This window comes from Columba livia, chromosome 4 (assembly GCF_036013475.1).
Source record: "Columba livia isolate bColLiv1 breed racing homer chromosome 4, bColLiv1.pat.W.v2, whole genome shotgun sequence".
Classification (NCBI taxonomy): domain Eukaryota; kingdom Metazoa; phylum Chordata; class Aves; order Columbiformes; family Columbidae; genus Columba; species Columba livia.
The window spans coordinates 61594654-61619354 of NC_088605.1; the positions used below are offsets into that span (position 1 = coordinate 61594654).

The 24701-nt window shown below is 35.7% G+C and overlaps 1 long non-coding RNA gene across 3 annotated transcripts in view; it reads right to left on the minus strand.

Annotated features, from left to right (window-relative positions):
• Positions 1-24701, minus strand: part of LOC110357092 (uncharacterized) — a 45628-nt gene that overhangs the window by 9438 nt on the left and 11489 nt on the right. For 2 of the 3 annotated variants that reach the window (XR_010472396.1, XR_010472394.1), the window contains exons 3-5: positions 19567-19688; positions 15953-16079; positions 5231-5352 (exon numbers count right to left, since the gene is read on the minus strand). This is a non-coding gene — a long non-coding RNA (uncharacterized LOC110357092). The remainder of the gene's footprint in view (positions 1-5230; positions 5353-15952; positions 16080-19566; positions 19689-24701) is intronic. The other variant, XR_010472395.1, reaches the window with a different exon arrangement.

The following is a 24701-nucleotide window of genomic DNA, read 5'->3' on the forward strand; positions in this document are numbered from 1 at the left end:
TCTCATATTTTTTGGTCATAAATGAGAAGCATGAGCTTTAGAAAATAAAATAAAATGTGAGGAAATCCTGTTCCTTAGAGAAAGAGCCAAGAGGAGACAGGGAGTGAATAATAAGCAAGTTGTAAAAATATATAAGTGAAGATTTTTTTTCTGTTTGTGTGCTTCTTTAAATGATCTCTATCTGTTGAAAAAGATAAGAGGGGGGAGGCAGGAAGACACAGTCTACTTCATATCAGGAAGGAAAGATATAAACAAGAAAGAGGTGTACTATTTTGTTTTTTACATATCCTTTAATTTATCTCTTTTGCTCATTCTGTCAGGTAGTGTCCAGCGAGCTGACAAATCTGAAGGAAACAGATAAAGCAAAAGAGATCACTGAATTAGAATTAAACAAATGAAGCATAATGTTATTTTTATATGTTCTTGCAAAGAAAACGTGCTTTTACTGTGGTGCTTGCTGTGATCAATGACCTTTTTAAACTGCCCAGTCATAAAGTATTTGATAGACAGGTTTCATTTGCAGGAATGTTCTCACAGAGGCAGAGCTTAGTATATTTATTCAAAAGGACTTGTTGAATGGTTCATGTTGCAGATACCTGTCATAATCTAATTTTTTCACAAAACAAATTCTCAAAAAATATGTTAGTGAATAAATGTTAAGTAGAAAAGAACCTCTTTTACATAAAATGAGAGTAGTAAGATGAGTTATCTAAAAAATACTACAAAGCACATAGAAAGATAAACAAATTTCCCAGATTATTAACATTTCTTCACGCCAAGAGTATCTCAAACAAAAACCAGTTGCAAACAAATGTACGTGAAAAATCAAAACCAATCCACAAATAATTTGCAAGTAGTCAAACAGACTGAATTCATGGAATAAACTGATCACTAGTAATAGCCTATCTCTAATTTGGAATGACACCAGCTGTCAGCAATTTGCTGAGAATTCAGATTTTGGTTTAGAAACACTTTTCACTTCATCCATCACAGCCTGACATGAGAGAGTCAGAAGATAAAGGGACAAAAAGTAAATAAATTCTGCTTTTTGCCCAAGGCAAGATTTAGTTTGTTACTCAGCTTGTTGCAGTATGCTTCACTTTTAATGAACTTTTTAATGAAAACTGCTTATTTGATGACTATTTTTTGTTCCCTGAAAGAACAGTAACATGTTTGTATGCCTCTGAGTTCAAGAAGTTGCAGCATGAATGAAATGTGAAGAACAAGAATGCCGTGATCTTTGAGATCTTGCACTATATTGTTAATTCTGAGGCTAAAGTGGCTCTCAACATGCTCATTTCTGATCTCCATCAAGACTAAATGAAGGAAGAATTAATATTCTCTTGATTATTGATAAATGAAGCCAAAGAAACTGCTCTCCAAAGACTAAACAAAAAGGGAGAGAGGGGAAGCCAGTATCAGTAGTTTCATTGCCATTGCGTGAAAGTGTTGGAAGACAACACAGAAAACAAAACAGCAGAGAGTACTAGCATCAAAATGTGAAACCTAAAAAATAAACCAAACCAACCAAACAAAAAATAAATGTGGGCTGGGACACTGGGAAAATAAAAAAAGAGAATGTGAGATTTCAGAGAAATCTTCATCTCCTGTAAATAACTAAACAATCAACTTTGTCTTAGTGCTCAGGTGCGATTAGATAAGAGAATTTTGGAGAGTATTTTCACAGGGAAGCCTTGAAGTTGGGAAAGCAGGGAGTAACCAGCCTTCACAAAAATTGCTTCCATTTGGCCAGTCGTCCTGATGGTGGCACTCCTCACTCTTAGATCCACTCACTCACACCTGCCACATAAAGAACAATAAATAGGATTGATTTAATGTTCAGAAATAGGTAATTTAAAGAATAGCTTGCCCCATTTTTTACATGTCTGACTCAAAAAACAGCTGTATAAATGTGCTATTTTGAAACAATGAATTTTAATAATGACAGAGCAAAATCATGTAATTCCATTCTCAAACTTTCCCTAGTCTAAAAGGACTTCACTTTCTCTGTCTTTTTATCCTCCCACTGTGAATGGCTTAGAGAACTATTTTTCCTACTCAGTGCTTTTATTTGATCTTTTCACTCTCCTTTTCATCAAGCTAAAATGTTTCTGCAATATTCATGAATTCAGCAGCAGCCCAGGAGTGGGTGTAGGGTGTTGTTTCACTACTGCTTCTCCTGCTGGGCCCCCTGCTTAACTAGAGAGCATAATCACATTTTAGAACTTATTGGGTTCTAAGTGGGGGAGAGGGAGGGTATGGATTTTTGTTGTTGTTGTTTGAGTTTTTTTGTATTTTCTCTATGTGTAGGTGTGGTTGGAACATGCTGGTTGTGGTGTTCTTATACTCTCTACCTACGCCTGAAGGAAGGAATGTACTGAACACGATAGCGTTTTACTGATTCTTGCATTGCTACATGAATATCTTCCCATATTAGGTCAAAACTACATCTGATATAGATGGGTCTGGAAGTTAGTGTCAAAAATTTGTGAACAGTTTGAAGGATAGCCACAAATTGCTGTCAGAAGATTGGAGACTGCATGTTTCTATGTACATGTTTCCATTTACATGGTGGAAATGAGTATGTTAAAATTTACATATATATTGGAATTTCTTGGAGAAATTAATCCCATTCTCAGACAGCAGTTCAGTTCATTCGTTTACAAACCCTTGTGCAGATCAGCCAAACAATTTGTCTTGTCAAATGATTCAGATTAAACAGATAAAACCAGCCCAAGTATGACAAGACATGTATTTTAGCCTGAAATAAAACTGATAGGCCGTTTAGGCCGTTCCCCTTTCCTTCCCTCTTTTCCTCTATCATAACACAAAAAAAAAAAAAAAAAAAAAGATGTTGCCTTTATTTGATAGCAGTATTCAACACCCTTCTTCAGGTTTAGGGAACGGTTGTGCTGGCTGTACCAAAAAAGTGAGGAAAAAGCAAGCCTTGGTCCATCAGGCTTAGTCTTAAATGGTGCGGTAGATGGATAGGTTAAAAATACAACTACAGTGTTGAAGTAAATAAGGAAAGGGAAGAACTTATATAACTTAATTATATGTTATTGGGATTTTTTTTTATACTTCAAGTTAGAGAGAGAGTAATGGAGGGTTTAATTAGGAAAAAAAAGAAAATAAGAAAAAAAGCAAAGGAAGGCAATTACTGTTACAGCCCATCACTTCCCTCAACATGATTAACAGCTAAAATTTTGTAGGCCTTAGGGCAGAGTTGAGTCTTGAGGAAGTATTTGAAAGAGGTATCATTTTTACAGATCACATCAGGAGAAAAAAAAAAAAAAATCACCTTTAAGTCATATCCTGCACAGATAATACAGTCAAAGAAAAATGACAGTATTAGAGATATTTATCAGTCGGAACAGTATTACATCTGTGAATACTGTTGCCAGCAAATTTGGTATCTACAACCTTAGGGAATATAGGATATTTGCGATAAAAACTGGTGCAAGGTAAAGGCAGCTGAATTTTAGCAGGTGAAAGTAAAGATTATGTTACAATGTTTTCTAAGATGAATGACTAGCGTGGGAACAAAGAAAGCTTATCAAGCAAGATGATTTAGAAAAAAAGAAAAAAGAACAAACCAAAAAAAACCCCAAACAATACAGTTTACAGGATTAAGAACTACAGAGAAGTTAATTTTAAGTACATTAAAGGAGGAGGGAGCATAAAACTGTTTAAAACATGAACTTCAGAAAGCAGCCACTGAATCAAGAAAGGTAAAATCCAGTTTGGAGAAAAGAAAGCATGAAGGACAAATGCAACACAAGGAGCAGTAGGTGCCACAACTGAGAAGGTGAAAAGGAGAAAGGAGACTGAATGGTGGACTGAATGGCCATCTGTGTTTTCTTTAACATCAGAGAAGGCTCTTATGCCTCAGCTTAGGGACAGAAAGAACTCATACTGGTGAAGCCTGAAGAGAAACATGAAAGCATGAGGTTTAAAGATGGAGGAAAGCTATGAAACAGTGAAGTATGTTCATCACCATGAAGTGTTGTGCTTTCCCTATGTGGTAGGTCACATCAGAATAGGTGAAAATCCAGCGAGGGTTACTCAAAGAGTGTGAAAAATAGGACTATGTTTGCTTAGTTTCTATCTTTTTCTCTTCTTTTCAATTTAATTTTTTGTTTTGTTTGTCTTTTTGAGATTGAGTGTGGCTATTCACCATCTGACCTGATGTCATGAAGGTACCTTTGTGGAAGGCATTCACTGTGCATCTTCTTAGAAGGGCTACATGTTCTGCTACTGGAAATTATCACTTCTTTTAGAGACACAAAATGCAGCTGCTGGACCATTTCTGATGGTGCACAATGGGTCTTGCATGGCTTCCTAACGGAAGGCAGGGTTCCTTCTTTCACTCACTGGCAGGTGGCAAAAGGACAAAGGTAAGCTATATCCAGGTTGTTACAGGCTTGGTCTAATGTGTCAACTATATTTCTTCAAGTTTTCTTTGCAACATTTTTCATGGCTTTAGATGTGCTGAAATAATATATGTTAATATCAGTATACATTGCTAACAGTTGCTCATCGAAATGTTATTTGAACAAATTATGATTATTTTAGCTCTCCTTGATGTGCCTAAGAACAACAAAATGACCTTCTTTAAAATAATTCTTACACGGTATTCTAAATACAGTTTTAAGTAGATGTACAGAGAACAGCCACTTTGTTATACCCAGAAACCAGTAACACTGCTGCCATCCTCTGCTTTTTATTTATGTACATTCATCTTGCACACCTGTACATCTCTCCCTGTGTCTGTCTGTGCATGTTTTTGAAGAACAAAAATGCAAAAGTCTGTAATCAGTAGCAAATATTATTTAATTGCCTAGAAGCAGGTAAAAATGTGTATGTGTGGCCGTTGCAGAAATGATGTAGTTGTCTAGGAGGCTGATAACATGCGAGGCAGCTAGACATTGCTTTTGCATTCCCTTGATGGCATCCAGCTGTGCTATTTGCAAAATGCCTATTGTGTTTGCATTTGTGTGTGTGTGCATGCACAGCTGGTTAGTGAAGAATACAGACTGTTATGTATATATAAAAAGAGGAGTAATCTAATCTCGCTTCAGAAGATGTTTCTTCATCTTACTAAACAGGAATACAATTCACTAGTACCGACAAAGCTGTTTCAAGATATCCCAGAATGGCAAAACAGAATTGTGAGAAAACATAATCAAGATCCTGAGTCTAGAAGCATATAAAATAGCATGCACATTACCTGGCTCTGCTGTGCTCTCTTCAGTTTTCTGAGTCCCTCATTTTTCCTGAGAACTGTAACTGTACACACACACAGACACACTTGCTGTCCTCCCTCTGTTTATCTCAGAAGCTGAAAGAGAACTGTTGATGTGCAATACCTTATAATAAGAAAATTATAAAGAATATCTCACTTTTGGCTGAAATATATCCTCATGAAAACTATCCAGCTTTAGTTCAAGCTGATCTCTGCAAAAGATTACCAATGAGAGATTTCTGGTGTCAGTACAGATAAAAGTGCACACAAACATGCAATTTTTGTGGGGGAAATGTAAGTGTAAGGTTCATCCTACTTTTTTTTTTTTGTTTTAGTCTGCGTTCAGTAGTAGATGAAAACAGTGTCTGCTGATACATAGTTACTCACCTTTCCAGTAGATGGTAGTACAGATGTGCTTAAAAGAATATTACATTTGGGACTGAAACGAACAGTATGAAGACATTTTCAAATACTGAATAAAAAGGAATCTTTAGCTGTATCAGTTCTTAAAACTAAGTCATGTGAAACTGCCATTGGGAAAAAATGAACATTGGGAACATTTTTTATTCTAGCCACAGATCTTTAGTAAGCTACTGAAAGTTTTCATTTGATAGAAAGCTTGGTTGAAATGCAAATACTCACAACTGAAAGACAGGGATGTCTATAAACCGTTGATGCTCATATTTATGTGGTGTTATATTATCTGGGAGGTAGTGCATTATAGTCCCTCTGAATGCAAAAGCCTGTGGTTCTCTTGGTCTGTGTTATAAGCTCTATGTATTATTTTTTATTATTATTATTATTATTTTTTTTTTTTTTTTTTTTTAGCCAGGTTTGACTTAGATATATTGGAAGAGACAGACATAAAAATCCTTTGTGTGACCAGCTTTGCAGGTTTTCCCTCACAGATTCGTTATACCTGTATGTGCTGATTTTATCAGCAATGGCTAAACATGCACATAGTAACAAATTAAGTTCATTAATGTTGTAAACACAATAAAAAACAGAAACCGTATAAGTTGGAGATATTTCTTAGAATAACAATTTAACTTGTAAGTTTTCTAAGTTTTTTAACTTTTTACAGTCCTTATAACTCTTTAAAAAACTGAAGGAAGAGGGATGGATTGCAGTTTATCTGATAGACAAAAGTCAAAATTTATTTAAATCACTTTAATTATGACACAATTTCTTTTTTAAAATAGGTCAACAAATTGCCTGTTATTTAGCATATAAATTTCTAATTCTTTTTTTCTGATGGGGAATATTAGCATATGGTCTATTAATACCTAGAGAATTTTTTCATAAATCACATTTTTACCTAAGTTCCTTGGGATATTTTTTGCCATTATGGTTGCTACTAGTTCATTGCAGAGTTACATCCATGTTACTAGATACACTAAAGCTTGCTTGGAATAAATCTCCATGAACTTTCTGAACACTGTCATTAACAGTGACAGGTAATGTTAGTCAATATTTCAGTCATAGTACCTCTGAAGCTCTACAGCATGAATATAAAACCCTATTAAAAGAAATATATAAAAACAAGACTTGCAAGAGAGATAAGAAGGAGTATGAAAACATTAATTATCTGTTTTATTGGTGTTGTCTAATTATAATGATTTCCACTGAGGAGACTCCTATGCTGGATTTACACCTGAGGGAAAAGCCGGTTGTTCATTTTAAATGACACACTCAAAAAATCAAGATTGGTAGCAAGGCAGAAGGAGAGTAATTATGTGGAAGCCCATGGACGCTGCTCCCATAATCTGTTTCCAGCAAAAATAGTAGAGATAAGGCAATAAGCGCAACTACCTTCTGGATGATGTCAAAAGAGAAATTGTCTTGACAAATGAGGGAGATTTTAAATAGGAGTTTTCTCTGACCTACAATACAAGGAAAGGTTATGCTAATATGTTAAGGCACAGGCCTTTGCTAATGGGTGAGCTGTAGAGAAGGCAGTATAGCTCGAGACGAGAGTCAGGGTTTTGTATTTCTTTCTCCCTGAGTGACTGAGAAACACTCATTATTCTGTCCTAGGTTATCCTATTATAAATGCTCTTAGCTTATTATAGATATTCTCTGATATAAATGTCACAAACAGGGATCTTGGAGAAGAAAATGTGAAGTTATCTCACATAGAGAGGACAACTTCTGTTTTGAAACTAAGGACAGCAATTGTCTTGTTTGAGCCACATTCTGTTCTCATGAATAGTCATCTACCAGTCTATGAAACCAGCTGTAAATATTTCTATTTTTTTTTTTCCCCAAAATACATATTTTTCTGATAAAAGCAAAACCTGGCACTTTTCCTCTGGAATGGTTAACTGAAAAAAATATCAGTCTTTTTAAAGCAACTTGAAACCCATTTCTCTTTTCAACTAAGGAACTATGTAAAGGAGCCTCAATTGCCTCAGGGAAGCTTGTCAAACCCATCACAAGGAGCCTTCATAAAGCCTAAAGGACACATATCATAATGTATAAAATTTGTCCTGGTATATCATTATTACCTTTTGGGAGGCTTGTTACAACAATCATGGATGATTAAGCCATATTATTGTTAAAAAAAAAAGGCTGTTCCATGACCAACAGATCTAAGGAAATGTGTTTTCCACATTAGCATTTTTTAAAAATTTTTGTTGTTTAGTTTAGCATGATAGAAAATTAAATTTTCTTGAAAGGTTTTCCTGCCATAAAGGTGATTATAGGAGGCCTCTCTAGGGAGGAGCCTTTGGTGTCTGACACTGTGTTTATGCAAGACAGTGTGCAGTTTCCCTCTCTAGATTGTCTGTGGCTACAAAACTCAAACCCACATCATTATTTTTGAGACTTCTACCTTCCACCAAATCTGGTTGCAAAGAACAGTGCAGATATGATCAAAAGTTACTGGGAAACATGGGAGGCACACAGACAGGCACACATGTGCATTTGGAAAGGCACATAATTGCAGTTTGATGACAACTGTGGGGAAAAGGCTGAAAAAGGCGCTGACATTCAACCTTCCCTACTTTGTTTACTGTCCTGAGTGTTTCTTCCCTCAATTATTTTCATTTCAGAATGAAAACAAATGTGAGCATGATTATGTAGAGGAATGCATGCAACTGTCACCTGGCAGAAGGATGGGAAGGACGGTTTGGCCCAAGGGACAAACCCTGATTCACCACAGTTCTGCAACATCATATGCAGGTGCAGCCTCTTTTCTGGTCTCTGCAGGTCTTGTACAACAAGTAATCCCAGTCTCCACAGGCACATAAACAGGTAGGTTGACCTCTGGGCTACTTTTTTTGGGCAGACTCTGGAAAGATGAGATTTGAAATCTTTATCATGAGGAGGGAACAACACTCTGGTCCTTAACTGCTCAGCTAACACACGAAAAGTGTATTAGTTCTATATCCTGCAGCCAGCCTTACTCAGCATGCTGACTGTTTTGAATCTCAAACAAAAATGCTTAACTGTCCCTCTGCACTGTAGGTTTCCTTTTGTGTTTTTTTGTTGTTATTGTTTTTTAATTGTATCTAAGCCTAAGATAAACGTGATAGCTGTCTACAGTGTCTTTTGCAGCACCAGGCAGCAATCTCTAAGCCCACTGTGACCAAAGCAATGGTAATAAAGCTCATCAGCTCAGCCATAATAAGCTGAGACAAAGTACTGCACTAACAGAGCTGTGATGCTCTCAAGACAAACTAGGAGTTATTGCACAGGAATGCATTGCACCATGTGGAAGATATTCATACTAGTTTGCATAACCCTGCATTTCTAGGAGGATTTAATAAATTGATCTTACTTGGTGCCATCAGTGACAAGATTGACAACAAAGGGTATCACTCTCACTAGCAGACGAATATGCAAGTACCACCGTTGCCAATGGGGCCTTTGAGTCATCTTACAGATTCTTGTGCAATCTGGCTAAACTTCAGCTAATCATCCAAACTGAAACAGATTTCAACTTCCATTTTAAATATTACCTGGAAAAATTTTAAAATTAATTTGAATTAAAAAAGAGGCTTGGTAAAATTCTAATCACTATCAGTAACCTGAGAGCGTACATAAATTTTGCTCTGTAAGGTTTCAGAGTAAAACTTTGAAGAAGATTAGCTTGTCTAGAAATTATTGGTGTAAATTAGTTCTATGTACTAGACACTGCAATTATCATGTGATATAATTACAAGGCAACTTTTTAACTCTGCCAGTTTTCTTGATTTTCAGGAATAACCACACTGGCTAGCAATCATTATTACGATGGAATATCAACTATACAAGCCATCTATCATAAAGACAATATTTTTTAAGTGTTAATCCAAAACAAAACACTACTTTGCTCCATCTTTTATACCTTTTTGTAATGAAAACCACTGCCTTAAGTTATTTTTTTAAATCACATTTTTATTATCCATGTTTTATGACGATTTTTCTTTTTGTGATAGCTATTTATCATAGCAAAAGCAAAACAAAAACATACTTCAATGTGGGAGTCTTATTTTTATAGTAGGAGGCTTTAGTGGAGATGTGATTGATACATCAAAGTCTCATCCCATGAGAACAGATGTATTTAAATATTTACCTTCATTTCTGTCCTCTACAGTTAATACAATATTTCCCTAACATAAGCTGCTAAATGTATTTTCCTCTTTTTTATTCTCATTAAAATTGTGATTTGAAGATATATTCCTAAAGCTGTGAACAGTTATTAACATTTCTTTAAAGGTTTCAATATTTGAATGGCCAAATTCCAGCTTGAGTAATTACATTCTGCCTACTTATATTCCCCACACAGTTTCAATTAGATAAGTTATTCTACTTTTTATGTCCTAAAACTGTTCTGCAGCATTGCTGCCACTATTAAACAGCTGCTGAATTTTGCCCCAGAGGTGACTGAACTGATCCCTATATACAAAACACAATATATAAAACAAACTGAATTTTTGCTGGATGAAAGTTGGTAAATATAAGCTTAATGATGACTAAGTATTACTTTTGAATGCCCATGTTTATGCTTGTTTCAAGCATAACAATAATGAAACCTTTCCCACAGCATCCCATTAAAAGCGCTCTCGAAAGAACAGGAGGATTTGTCTTCCATATCTATTCAGAGCATTTCCAGGGACTATCACCCAGAATACTGCCCTTAAATCGTAAGTGCATTGCCATATGGGCATAGGAGTGACCCCACCAAGGAGATGAAAGAAGTCTAGGCTGGATTTTATAGATACTCAGATACTTGAAGCCTCAAAAAGGAAGCCAATAGCTATGTGAGGCACTCTACGGAGGACTCTTCATCATACACTATTGAAAATCCCACTAGGGCCTTTAAAAGGAAATACAACCCCAAATACCTTTAAAAGACTTTCCACATATCCAATGACCTCAGCCTGAAACTATCCAGTTGCTAATTTTACTAAGCAAATCTAACTCTTTCTGCTGTAGTTAAACCTATGATATTCTCTTACTTGAAGTAATAGGTAAGAAAGGATCTGAAGTAGCAAAGGGCGCTACCTGCATCATTTAAGAACAGTATTAAGTATAGTTCCAGGCTGGCAGTGTGCAACGCATTAAAGATTTTTTTCATATCCAGACCTACATTTGTGCTCTCTACAAGGACCTGTTCAGATTACAGTGCTTACTGTAACTTTGGTGCTGCTGGGAGGTTGTGTAGGAAATCCCTGTGTAACTGCACATCAATAATTAAGCCGAATTCCAAACCAGGCTTTTGGATTTAGGCCTTTCTAAATTAAATCCTCTCTCTGTCCTCTGCGACAGATTTCTGTAGATAAATCTTCAAATAGGCCTAGGACAGGTAGGCCCTAGGCTTATAAAATCTATGTATAAACTAAAATTATTTCTGAGGTCAATTAAAAATGCATGTTTAAATATAGAACCTGTGAAAGTTGAAGGAATACTTAAACATTTATAAATGTGAATTATGCTGTGGCTGAATGGGGCCTCTTTTTGTTTTTCTTCCTCATGTTTCCTGGCATATATTTGGTGAGTATATACCTCAGAACAGACATTTCTGTTCCTTTTTTCTGCAATTCTATCTTGCAGAAGACAACTTGCTCTCTAGGAGAATGATAAATACTTTTCTTGTTAGCAGTATTTCTTCTTCCTGAGGGGGGTATAAGTCTTTTTTCTTGATGAACTGATGAGGTTTAGGGTGTCATCTAAAAGATATTCTGCACTTTGAGATTTTTCGCTTTGAGATTTCTGCTGTTCTTTTTTTTTTGCCTTTTTTTCTGAATTATTTTTTTTTTCTTTTTAATCTTCAGTCTTCATCCGCATACATTCCATATCTGTGAATCCTCCCTCCATCCAGTCCAATCTTGTTTTTATATATTCTATTTCAGATAGTGAATCTCCTTTCTTGCTTATCCATCCCCATTCTGTGTCCATTTCAGTTTTTTCAGCCCCAGGCTTTTCCTTGCCACAGCATTAGGGGAAAAATGCTGCCTACCAATCTCTCTGATTATATTGAGCTGCACTTCAGGATATAGACCTGGGCTTGAGCATTTCTTGCTGTCTTCTGCTTGTACTGAAGAGCTGAGACAAGTGAGGCAACAGTCCTCAACCCTGGGTACCTGCTAAACTGTTCTTCACATCACCATCTAAAACACAGGTGTTGAAAATGGCATTGCAGAAAATGTCAGGGCTACAGAGTCTTAGTATAACATAAGAATCTGGAACAAATCAAACCACATAAGGACAGGGTTACTTATGAATCAGCACAATATTCAGCTTGTGGTGCAAATCTGCAACACCACTAGCAGTTTATAAGGACTATGTCAAGTATCAAAGATCAGCATTTTAAATGAAACTCTAACCAAAGTATAACAGGATTCCTCTTAAAAATCAAAGGTGCCAGCATATTTCTGTAGTCATTATCTCTACTAATAAAACTATTTGTGGGTCCTTATCATTTGCACTCACCAGACGAAGAACACAGGCAGTGTTAAACGTCCCATGGAGCTGCTGCTGCTGCTGCAAAGGCTTACAGCATTCCTGTGCCTCATGTTCCATGTTCCAAGAAAAGCCCTGCTGTGGATGTAGGCTTTACTCAAAACAACAACTATTTTCAATATTTGTTTGCTTTTTTTTTTTTTTTTAATTTCAAGGAAAACATGATCAAATTTTACAAATTTCCCTGACAAAAAGAAAAAAAAATAAAAAAGACAACTAACACAGCTAATTTCCACAGTGCAGCAGCTCTTATTTAAACAAAAAGAGCATTTTTCTTGTCCATAAGGAAAAAAATACTTAGTAAATGTCAGCCCTAAGGGATGCTTATATGCAAGGGCAAAAACTCATGGACTCCACACAATCCAACATGAATTCGAGCAAAGCCATTAATTACAGAAACAAGACTCCTTATACATGCAGTTATTTCCTGATCACGTGTCCATGCTCCAAGCATTAGCTGCTGCATGATTGGATATTGTCTATGTTCACGAGCTATCCACGCACTGGAGTCTCACTGCTGATAGGTCTGTTGATTTACGTCGTGTTGTTGTCTTGTAATCGCTGAACTGTTTTACTTCTACAGCAGATACTATTTTCAACTTTCTGAGATGGCCTTGAAATTCCTTTAGGCCTGCCTAGTTTAATAACAAATCTCCATCTAATAGAAACCCATCCACACATTAACTTCAAGAAAATCCATCAAATCTCTCACACTTATAATTTTTGTGAACTGTCTCACTGTGTATCACATTTCTTAAAATATTACCAAAGTATCGGCTCTACCATGTAGCCAGCTGATTAAAAAGAATGTTCTTACAGAAAAATTTTTTTAGGCAGAGTTCCTTAGGAACATGTCTGCTCAAGATGAGTTTGGAATGGAAATTTTCACAAAGCAGGGTATGGAAACTATTCAGATATTTTTCTTTTTCTCCAAATTTTCACTGTACTTAAGCTAGTTATATATAAACAGTTTCACTATACTTTCTAATTAGTATAATAATGGCAGTAATTGCAAGGTCAGGATTTCAAAGAAAACACCTTCAACATTAAAGACAACTCAAACTGAAAAAAACCATACTTTTTCATGTATTAAGATAGACACTCAAATGCATTAGTTATCACTGAATACTGAATAATTAGATTTGCATTTTATATTCAATTTGATTTTCAAAAATGATGATACTTAAGCACGTTTACCATATGTTACTTAAGAAGCCATTATCTACAGTTTGAAATAATGGAGAAGACTCTGGATCTCTATGTCTAATTTGCCAATGTATTTAGCATTTTTCTAAAAGCCTTCAAAAGAAACCTTTTCCAGTTAGAGACTGAAGGGAGGATAATATTCTCCTCCTAATTGCAAGAAAAATAAGTTTTGGTTTTTTACATAAACTGCTCCAGAATCTAATATAGTCTATGTATTTACGTATATTTTGATTATATGGTTCTCCAAATGTGTCAGATATCTAAGAATATGTAGGTTGTTACTATTAAAAAATTCCTACCATATATCAATTGATAAAAGAAATACGATATTACACACAGACACATTACTGAATGTTAAACAAAACTACAAAGTTTAATATTCTGAGTTTTGATCATGGTATTGAAGGATACACTGACTCAATGTTTGTCAGTGTGTTTCCTACATTTAAATTGTAATTTGATTTTAATCTCAGATTTTTTTTTTATGCACAGAAATGTTGCCACACTGATAATGAGAAATCTGTGATTATTGCTGAAGTATTGTGTCACAAAACAAACATAATTTACATTGGGTTAATTTATTTGTTCTAGCTTTATGAGGAATATTAAGAACGACTGTGGTTGAAAAGCCCCTAAATATTTATTGAACAGAACATCACTAGTGTTCTTTGGGGTATGGCTGAAATTGTGGTCACAGTTGGTCACTGCTGTGTCCCCTGCAGCCTTCTGTTGTGGCATACTCTTTCTATCATATTATATTTGGTTTTTGACAGGTCACTGTAACATTATCAGAGCATAGGAATGATTTAACCTTCATATTTGCCTGGTCAAATGGGAACTCATTACAGTATATGACATGCAATAGGGAAGTACATACAATGGAATGTTGCAATGGACAAAAATGAAATGCTTCCTTTACATAGACATTTTGGATTAGCCTTCTCTAATCAACATTTGTATGTTGGTGTATATATGCATCTACACACACACATATATAAATGTGTATGCCACCAGTCCTCCATCATAAGTAGGTCTGGGAGTGTTGTGAGCTACTGTCAGTGCAGAATCAGTGATGGCAAATCTATTACTTGCAGTTTGCACCTCCACAAGGACATGCTTGTTTTCATCAAGCATTATTCTAGTCTCACTCCTCAACTATTAAGCAACTATTTCTTTACCATAAAGGAGGATACTGTAAGACAATTACTGATTGTCAAACCTATATGCTAAGTTTTTTACATTCATATTATTTTTGCATTCATATTATTAACTAATAAGCATATGAATTATTTTTGGCTTGCAGAATGTTGATTGTTATTTAGCTAGCCTGTACACATCACGATGATAAACTTAGTTTCGCTGTTTTATCATGATCTTCTACATTACTTATATACATAGCTCTAGATAATCTCTTCTGAATTTACTCACTAAGTCTGGTGGGGCCCTCAAATCTATATGGGAAGACTCCAAAGCAATCTGCTAGGATAAACATGAAAATGTCACTATAACAAGAGTCAAGCCTAGGCTACAATTGCAGACCTAAGCTGCTTTAAAATATGGGGTTTCTGGTTGGCAGCTCTCCAGTACTGGACAGTTATGTCCATGTTCAGCATTTTGCTTACAGTCTTCTCATAATTAAGTTATATCAATGACATCTCATGCAAATTATTCATATAAGAAAGAAGCCATTCAAATGTGTTGTGTATCTGTATATGGATTTCAAAATCGGTTAAGATAATCATGTCACATTAAATAGCATAAGGTGACAGAAGGTTCAAGTGGGAGGCTTTGGCAGTTTTAGCAGACATCCTTAAATCAACAACATAAATTTGAATATAGTAATTGTATTACACCAAATGGATGTGTTAACAGGATACTGCTTCCAGACTATTTACAATGAATGCAAGAGAGAAGTAAAATAATATAAATACATTCATGTTTTTTTTCTAAACTCTCTGTTTTTTAAATCTTCTGCAAACAATCCAGCCCAAACAAATATTTGTTTTTGTAATCTACTCCATTCCTAAAACCTCTACTGGGTTAGAATTTCCAATTAAAATGTGATTCTTTATGCATGTTTCATAGAAAATGTTTACTCAGACGTAGTGCAGTGTTTTCTGCAATATGTGGCTTTGGCATGGCAATAAAATGAAAATTACTATTTCCAGAATCTTGTTTAATGGATTCACAGACTAATACCTGTTAATTTAGTATATGAAGACAGGGGGATGAGCACACTTGTTGACACTGTTTGGTGATGGAAGTAGACTGAAAATTGTAAAGATTTTTCCAGATTTCTTTTTTTTTTTTTTTTTTTAAAGGATTGTGACTAGGTGAAGTGAATTAGGGAATTCCCTAATTTTTACACAGCAATATAAGAAATCCCAAGACCACCTGTTCATGTAGTCTTGGTACTGGCACCAGTCCATCAGCCGAAAGCAATGGCTACGAGGGCAAATACTACAGAAGAGTGGAAGCCCAGAAACAAAACAGGTGGTGATGAAAATTCCATATTCACACCACATTGCTTGGCGGAGCGTACTTCATACTCACCCTGTGGATTGAGCATTCGTTGATGGTAGAAGTGCAGTAGGCAAACTCTTGGAGAGTGCATCTCCCAGTTCTGTTTTGCCTTGAAAGAGGTGCTCTCAGGCTGTTCCACAACGTGAATCAACATACTCTAAGTAGAGATGGGTCAGGAGATTAATTTTGTGTAGATGCGTCTCAAAGCAAGCACCCAGTGCCTGCACATCCCACCAACACTGTTCAGAGATGGCAGATAGTCCACTGGAGTTTTCACCACATAGCAATAGCATTTGTTTTCAGTGGAGATGAGAATCTGGAAAAATGAGTTAGGGAACACGAGAATAACTTGTTCCAGGCAGGCTACCCTGCTAAACAACACATCACTGGTCTTTATCTTTTGGGGGTTTGTGAACAGTCAGTGAGAACTGCTCAAGGCACATTGATTGTCAAACAACTTCTGATCAGTGGCGGCATTTCCTCCAGGCATGCAGTTCATTGCAAAAGATTTCCTTTGTCTTTCTCTGTTTACTGAAAGAGATATTGTGGTCTCTGAGTAACTACTATTCCGGGAGAGGGGGAAAATCTGTGACTTTTTTAATATAAAATTTGTCACCTGAATGTTAGAAAGCCATAGCGATATCAAAATTGTTCTAATAAGCAATTAAAGAGATGTAATATTATGCGAAACCCTCAGATTGAGTGACTACTGCTAAAATACATACAAACACTAATAAATGTTCAAAATCAATTGTTTACATTAATGTTAAGTGAGCTAATCTAAAAGAAAGGTAATTGTTATTTAAGTTTAACATCTTTGCAACTGTCCATTTTAACTATTTTCCCAGGCTACTCAGCTTTACACCTAGTTTTCTAAGTATATTCTATGTTATACTGAGTTACTATCGAGTGAAACTAAATGAGATCACTATGCAAATCAAGATTACACATCGATAAATTCCAGGATGATATTGTGCTTCACTAATCATCATCAGTACAGCCATAGAAATTAATACTATTTATGGATTGCACTACTTTCTTCTAACAGTTTACATGGAAAACATCTGATCTAGAATTGTTTGCAGTGGATGAAAAGAGCCTGAATGGTAAAGGATCTGACATATTTGTAAACCAGCAATTATGGCATATACCCAGCAATTTGAAATATTTCTGAATTGTTCAGCACATCCCCAAATTGCTCATGTAATGAAAGCACATGGAAATGTTATTATCATTGTTTCTACTTGTCTTCCATTTCCCACTGGAGACTATTTTGTCAGCTTAATACATTTTTGTTTGTTTTCAGCTCTGGCTTTATTTGGTTTTGGTCCTGGAATGAAAATCAGCTAATGACACCTTTTCTCAGTCTACAGAGGCTTCCGCTGCCTAGCAAGACTGGATTAGTTACTCAGTGCGTGATCTCAGAGCAAGATGGGGTTTGCTGCTTTATTTATTTAGAGGGGTTTTTTAGAGGAGGGAGCTACCTGATGCAGATGTACAAGACAGTGCCACTTACACTGTCTGAAGGCTATTAATAAATAGTCAATTAATATCTTAAGAATAAGCACAATGGACTTTTCACTGACAAGTTGTGGGTTTGTTTGTGTGCTTGTTTGTTTCCTAATTAAATGAAGAAATGCAAAAGAAATCTGAAGAACCTCTTGCCAAAGGCCCGACATACCAACCCACAGTATTTCCAAGACTTGAAAGCAGAAATGACTCACTTATTAGGAATGATAGTTTTATGATTTTGCTTCCTGATTCTCAGTCTGAAGCTAGGCCGGTTGATGACAAATGTTAACAGAAGCAATAATTAACAGCTTAAAGCAGGATCCCAAAGGACAGTCACAGTCTCCCCACCCCATGCCTCAAATGCTGTTTTATAGAGGATTTGTGCCGTGCTGGAAACATACAACAGTTGTAACCCAACTGAAATAGCTCTCAGATGACTTTCTTGCCTAATCAGTAAGTGGCACAGAGTTGCTTTATTCTCTGCAGCACCACCACCACAGCCAGGGACAAACAGGGATGGCTGCAGCATCTCCATTATCAGCTGCTGCCAAAACGATGCTTTGGGAACACAGACAGCCTCTTAGAAAATGGAGTGGTTCTCAGGATGCTCCAAGTCACAGGGGACCAGGCTGGCACATGCTAGAAAGAACTGGGAAATAAGGAAGGTTTACCTCAAAAGCAAATTAGCTAGTGTGACGAATTCTGATGATAGTGTCCAAATGAAAGCTCATAAGGAATTACAATACAACAATTGTCATAACAACAGAAATCATTGTTATAATATGACATTCTCTTCTTAATTTGTCGTGGCAGCCCTGAGGATAAGCAGGCATTTTGGTTCTCAGTTTTTCATTTTGTTTGACTGATATCAACCTGAACATCAAGACTGCAGTGTTCAAAATGTGAGCCTCATGTAAGAATATCAAGCTGTGTGCACACAAATTGGAAATGGATTTGCCAATACAACATATTGTCTCTGGTATAATTACTCAGTTACCAATAAAACCTCTGCAAACAAATGTGTCTTACAGTTTTAAAAAGAATATAATCAGATATATATACTCTGAAATTGCAGAGTCTACATGAACTAAATAAATCATCAAGCCACAGCAGAGGAAATAATTATTCTAAGTCCAAACCTAATAATGAAAAGCAGTTTTAAAATATATTCTTATTAAAAGACAGAAGAAAGCATAGACAAAATCAGATTATTTGGATTACCAATAATTTTCTCAGGGTTTGTACACCCTTCACAGCCTAAAGAGATCTCATCTATGATTGAGTCTCCTGAGCAATATTGCAGTACAAGCACGTGAAGAAAATATGAAGTTATTTGCACAGACTTAAAGCCAATCTGAACAATTCATATCCATAGTTGATACACAGGGAAAAATATAGGCATGTTTAAAGTGAAAATAAATTCCTAAGGATGACAGAAAGACATGTACCTGTTTTCTTTCTCATATAAAATCACAGACATACTGCAGGCATAAGCATGTGTTCTGAGGGAAGGGAAAAGTTTATCTTCATTTCCATTACTCACTTAAAGACCATTGTCAGAGGAACTATATTTCAAGGGCTATGAGGATCTATGTAATTTCAGCTTCTCTTTAAAAAATCATACAGTTGCTATTAAAAATATTAGTAATAAAAATTGATAAACACTTGTTAGCTGTTACTTTTTACAGTTTTTATTTATAGATTTGACTCTTATAGACAGTGATAAATTTTCTCCATTTTATAAGGCCTCTTCTATCAGTGTACTTATATGCCAAATATACAATAGCTGTGCAAATTTCTCTATTTTCCTGCTACACTAATCTCTTGGTATTTGGGGTTTTCCATTTAATAGTCTGAAACTTCAGCAACTGAAAAGTTTACAACATACAATGTGGAACTCTGAGCAAAGTCAACAACTAGTGCTTGGTATGATCATAGTTTTGAAAAACAATTATTTGTTTTTTCTTCTCAGCTTATGATGAGAAAAATTGCTATCATATTATTTCCCAGATTTATGGGAAAAAGAGTTACTATGGAGTAATATTGAACACAGTATTAACTGTGAAAAGTGTAGAGAACTAAAAACACACCTAGAGATACCGCTGACATGTCAAACATGCATCTGTACTTACTTACGCTTGGCACTTTCTTCTTTTCCTTTAACCTTCCCTCTGTGTTCTTCTGGATTTCAGTATTTTCTTGAAATTACTGTGAAGTTTCTTCTTTCTTTTTCTCTTTCTCTGGGATTCTTTTCCTGAATAAAAAATGAAGCTATCTGTGGTACTCTATCAGTCTTGCAACAGTTTGAGGCTTTCCCGTTTACTTCTTTTATTAACTATTTCTCGTCATATTCCATGTTATAACAGTTAAAATAAATTGAAAGAAGAAAAAAGAAAAAAAAGGTTCATAACTCTCCAGTTGAAGCTGAAGGGAAACAGGGAGAGTACTGCAGATGAGATGTCAATTGCTAAGATTGCCTTGTCTCTGTGATCAGACGGGTCTTGGATTTATTGAACTACAGGGTACTCTACAAGGTCTATTTAGTTTCTCACATTTGTTTCACAGCACTGAGCTGAAGAAACTGAATGATTTGAGCATGGTTATTGATTATTATTGCTTATTGCATATATTGTTCTAGGCACTTAGGGAAAAATATAGGTATGTTTAAAAGAAAATAAATACATAAATAAGATGCCAAGCTGGACCTCCACGTTCTTTCCAACTGCTTGTGTATGCATTAGCACAGCTCTGAAAAGCCACCTGGACAATTCATAACGATAGCAGGCACTTAGGAAGAAGTATAGGCATGGTTAAAACTAAAATATATATACATAAATAAGATAGTAAGGCAAGCTATATGCATATGTCAGCAGAGATATGAAACCTGTTTGAAGAATTCTACCAGTAGTAATTTTGCTGCAGGGCAACTGCATGAACATACAAATGAATTGCCCCAAAATAATCCCTTTGCTGAGCACCACCCTGGGAGTGTGACTTAGGAATAGAAAGGACATACACAGGACAACTGAGAGTGTGAAAGTTCTGCCTGGAGAAGCACTGGCTGCTCTTTTGATAAGATTTTTTCCTTTCTCAGAGTAATAAATAATTTGTTAAATTTTAAGAAAAACTCAAAAATTAAAAATTTCAAGCTTACACTTGAAAGTACAGAACTCTGTCATGTCCTCATGGGTTTTGTCAGTTTAATCCATTCCAAGAGAAAACTTTTCTACTTAAACTCTGTTTTCTGAAATGACCTAAGTCAGTGGTGTCAAACTCAGTTTCACCAGGAGCCACATCAGCCTCACAGTTGCCTTCAAAGGGCAGATGTAGTTACATTTAGACAGTCCTAAAATTACACTCAGACCTCTGAAGGCAACTGCGAGGCTGATGTGGCCCCTGGTGAAAATGCGTTTGATACCCCTGACCTAGGTCATTAATATATTCTGTTTCCTGATGTGACTGTTACTATTTCTTATTTTAAAGCCACTTTCTAAATGGCTTTAGCTAAATCATGTAAAGACCGTAAGCATCTACTGCCCAGGACTGCCCAAGCAAAGAGTTAGTCTGCAACTGCTTCTCTTTCCCAATTCATACACTTAGCAATTTCTTACCAGCATCTCCGTGTAGACAAATCCTTCCTAGTGGCTGAAACAGATATTCTGCATCAAAAATGTCTCTTATTTGTGTTTTGATTAAGAGGTTTCATACTTCAAAGTGTCAAACTGTGTCACTATAAGACTATAAGAAGACCCTTTGATCGCAAAGTATGTCTATGCAGTATACTGAAAGTGTGATGACAGTACAGACATCCATTCTAGTTTGAATTTAGCTGGTATGGGTAATGCTAAGAGCCTGCATGTCTTGGTATCGACTAGCAGAAACTTGATGGGGACCCTCCCTTGGGCTGTTCAGCAATAGAAAGAAGCCGTTCTTGGTAGGGGGATTGCTAACAGAACCATCTCCGTTCATAGTCTGCAGTTCAAAGCATGCATGTATAATGTTAGTACAGGCAATATTTTCAATTCATATTATGTCAATTTTTGTTGATAATATTGGTTTTGAACATTAATATATTCCAGTCAGAAGACTTACTCTATCAAATTCTGTTAGACTGGCTAAATCATAAATTTAGACTAATATATATCTTTACATAAACTATTAAGATTTCCTTGTTTATTTTGTTTATTCACCATATTTCTGGCACAAGTATATAGACAATGAGATTTGCAGCCAATTAATCCACTATCTGCCTCCTTTTTTCTTCTTTGACCTTAAAATGAATAACCCAGTCTTTTCCCAGATTTTATACCCTTGTCCAGATTTTATATTTGCTTATAATTACTTTGGGACCTTTTATTTCTAACTCTGTGCAGACTCAATGCTAGCAAAACTTTCTGTTTTATTCCAACATGCTTTTTTTTTTTTTGGATTGAAGAAACTCTCTTTGGCTTAGAAAAGACAAAATAGTGGCAAGCATTCAGTGACAGATGTTAAAAATAAAGTATGAATTGGGATACTTCAAATGCTGTCTCATATCAGAGTTTCAGAGGTCTGTAACAGTTGTACATTTGTACACATCTGCTGCTTCTGTGACATAATCAAATATAAAAATAACAATATGACTACAGACTACAAATACAATTCAAAGAAAATGTCAAAATTCTTAAACAAAATTTGAACAGCTTTAGCAAGTTTTAAAATAAAATGGTACACTGATTTGGAAGAAATGGTTTCCTGATTGTGGAGAGCATGGGATTTACTCTGTTATGAGTCAGTACGGAAACATTTTGAAATGTCGTATTTTCTGGTAAAGTGGAAAATAATTTTTTTTAGCAGGGCTATTAATCCATACTCTTAAGTATGGCCTATGTGACATGAAAGAGTCAGATTCAGCCACCACAGGAGCTGGAAGCACCACTTGTTCAATGACAAAGAAACAAGTAGACATTCTCTTTTGTTACAGTTCTAATTCACAGACTCTGTTAAATCTGACGGAATACTAATTACCTTAAGTGGATTTCACAGTTGACAGAGACCTTTGCTGGGAAGACAAGCTTGACAAAGGCAATTGAAACTTTGCTAATGAAGAATACTAGATCCACTTTGGAGGAATGTTAAGTAAGTGCTTTGCTTTTTATGAAAGGTACTTTTACATGTAAAGTAACTATAGAAATGTCAACATTTCATTCTAGATACCTTGCTAAATTCTGCAGAGGGTTATCAAATTACCTTTAGGTTTTCCCTTGCCATAATGATATTTATTCATACAGTACCTCCTTGCAGTGAAACTCTGTGGACCAATCCTGCAAAAGGCACACTCAACGTTTGCTTAACACAGCTTAATCAAACCAGTCTTCATATTGACAGTCACAGTATGGCAGAAATATCTTCCTTGCAAATGAGGGCTCTGCAGGTGTGTCTAATTATTACAGAATTGCTTGGAGCACGCACAAAAGTGCAAGTAAGAGCTGGGACTGTAAAAATGTTCTTTTGTGATTGTGTTACTTCAGGTAGCTCAAAATATGCAAATAACTACTGCCTTTTGTGCTACTCAAGAAGTAATACCAGCACAGAATTAGAATAAAGTTAGGATGCTTTGAAAGGTACTGAAAGGTACGGGCAAAGCCCTGCTTGTGTGGTTGGTTAGATATTCTGTTTCCTGGCTCATAAGCTAGCTACATATTTACAGGGCTTTCTGACTTAATTACATCATGTTGCTCCTGAAGCGGGACAAGAGATGAAGGACATGTAATAGATTCCTGGGAGACCATGGTCGCATACTCTGAAGAAGTTCTAATGAGTTGGAACTCCTACAGTCAGGATCAGACACACAATCCAGTAGCTGTAGGACTTTCTCCTTTTCATACTAAAAGCTGCTTCCTCATGTCAGAAGAGCTTGTGATCCTGCAACTTTCTTACATACTAGAGGACACTGCTGTGATCCTTGTGCTACTGTGAAGTATTTCATGGCTTCCCTGGATTTTTCAGGGAATGCAGTCTTTGGTTTTCAGCACCAGTGAATGTTCTATATGCACATAAATTGAAGTTGGTCAGGTAGTACAGTTTCAAAGACTTTTTAAAGCCAGAAAACAGTTTATTTTCTAATTTTTTAGGATTTTACTGAAGAATCTGACCAGGGGAAGATTTATTTGAAAATGATCTAGTTTAAAGTTTTCACTCTCTCTTTTCTGAATTATGTCCTACATGATAGTTTCAATTATTTATTATAAGGCAATGGTAAAAAAGTGTTAATTAGCAAAGATGAAAAAGACTGACTCAATGGGAGCTCCTGTAAAGGAGCTCTTATTTCTGATGCCTGAGGTGACCATTAATTTACAGCTTTTGATAGCTTCCATGCATGGTTCACAGAATAAATTGGTCTTGGGGAAAAAAATACTGTACACCTTATTCACTGTGGTTAATCAAGAAGATCTAGCTTTTGCTGTTGTCTTGTTTTCATTTTTTAGTACAGACAATTTAGTTTTGATAAAATGGTTTAAAATGACAGTGATAGGAATTAAAATATGCAAAGAGAGAAAGTGAACTGAAGTATTTTTTCCACTCAGCTGAAATGCCCATACTCAACACAAGAGGCCAGCTCGAAAAGTAATCATCCTCTTTGGTTTTTCTTTCTGTGCCAATTTCAGTTAATCTTCTCCATCTTATAAAAATCTTTAAAATAAAAAAGCTTTAAAAATACTACTATCCCAAGATATTTACACTTTTTTGTTTGTTTTAGTGAAAATAAGAAAGAGTAAGAATTACACACAATAATTATGCTAATGAAGGGAATAATATAGAAGACTGAAACTAAAATTCTCATAAACATAATGCATCAAAATTACCTTCATATTTTGTTTATATACTTTCTTGTTTAATCATAGCTACACCTATACAAAGGGTTGAAACAAGTTCCTTCGAAAAATGAATTATTTTAATTCATTAGTTTACTCAATGAGGCCAAATAATGCAGTGGCCAGAGGCCTAGTTTGAATATTTTTGGCCTCTAATCTCTGTGGGACATACCAGATTCTTTCTTCAAAGTTACCACACAGGAATTCATTTTTATCACTGGTTGTCCTAACTGGATTTTAAATAGATATGACTTCCATGTGAAGGATTCTGCCTCCCTTTTTTCCAATTTTCTCAACTCTCCTACTCCTTCTCATAAAAAGAAAAAGTAAAATTAAAAAAAAATAGTCTTCAAACTCTGTTCATCTGTTTTGGCATTTAACATAGCTAGGTCATGAGAACAATGTAAGATTTT